The sequence below is a fragment of the Mandrillus leucophaeus genome, unplaced genomic scaffold, assembly GCF_000951045.1.
Source record: "Mandrillus leucophaeus isolate KB7577 unplaced genomic scaffold, Mleu.le_1.0 Scaffold267, whole genome shotgun sequence".
Classification (NCBI taxonomy): Eukaryota; Metazoa; Chordata; class Mammalia; order Primates; family Cercopithecidae; genus Mandrillus; species Mandrillus leucophaeus.
In genome coordinates, this window is record NW_012102776.1 from 3,498,631 (window position 1) to 3,500,111 (window position 1,481).

Below are 1,481 nucleotides of genomic sequence, written 5' to 3' on the forward strand. Positions count from 1 at the left end.
AGGCGAGCGGAGCAGCCGCGTTTTCCAGCCTCTGTCGCGGCCCCTAAGAGGCGCGCACTCGGGCTCAGAGCGGCGGCGCGAGCACCTCTGCTGCCCAGTTTCCCAGGCCGGGCCTAAACCTGCTCTGCCACTGAGCATGCCCAGTTTAATCGCCGGCCGGGACTCTTCCCACTGCCCTGAGCTTTACCCTGCTGGCTGGACCTGAAAGGGCTCAGGAAACAGTGGCCAGGAGGAAGTGGGAGAGGGTGGAATCCCAGCACTTCTTCAGAGGTGACTGCCACATCCATTCACAAGCCACAGCTCTCCGCCTTGTTGGTAGTGGGATGTGGGGATGGGGACTGGAGTTGGGAGTGTTTATTTTACAATAACCAAAGTGAGACTCTACTTAGTTAAAATTTCACTGTGTATAGTGAAAAAGTACAATATAAAGGAGCTAAATTCTGAGCTTTTCTTTGAGCTCCCGTCAGTGTGACCTTTGGGTGAGTCAAGGATACCTTTTCAGGGAATAAAATAAAAATAAAAGTATATCACCCAGAGAAAGCTACTCTTGAGTCCCTCCACCTTATCACAAATGCCCTAGAAAAGGCCGAGACTGATGGAGCGATGGCGCAGCTTGCAATTTTCGCGAACTCCAGGATGAGGCACGGCCTTCTGGTACCAGAGAGTATTGGACACCAAAATGCCTTTTCTAGGGTGCAGCAAGATGAGCCACCTATCACACAGGGCTGTAGGTGTGATGGGCCATGTGGTGCAGTGTACAATAAGGGCAAGAAGTCTTCACGAGCGTTTTTATATGCACTATATAAAACAGGAAAGGGCAACAGGACAGGGTGGGGTTGAGCAGGGACCGACCGAGCAAGGGGAAGAACTTGCAGAACACTCTGCTTACTTGCCTTCACAGTCCATAGGAAGAGGCATGGGTCGTTGAGGCTTTTGGGATTCTCCCTACTCTGTCTGGAAGCTCAGCAGTCCACAGGGGCTGCCTCTGGTTTTACATCTTGCATCTGTCTGCCCAAGGGACTGTATTTGGAAAAGGAGTGAGTCCAGACTCGCTGCTCAGTAGCTTTGTCTCCTTGAGCAAATCATCTGATCTTTCAAGACTCAGTTTCTTTATTTGCAGGAGCAGCAATTTTTAATCTGTATGGTTGTGGTGAGAATGATGTGAAAAAATGTTTAGCATGTTGTTTTGTTTGTAGTTGAATCCAAATCCAAATTTTTATAATTTCTCAGCTTCTCGCTCATGAGATCTAGAAGAGAAAATTTTCAGTATTTTTCAAACTTTCCAACCCCTGAAAGTCTGGGGTATGGTAAGTGATATCCATACACAGGGAACTTTAAGTGACTGAGAAGGGAAGGAAGTTCTGGAAAAGATAGCCTTGTCAAGATATTATACCAGCCAACAAGGACTAGGTTACATGTGTCCCTTCGACGTAGTCAAAGATCAACATGTTTCACCTCTATTGACTTTTCGGACTAAAATG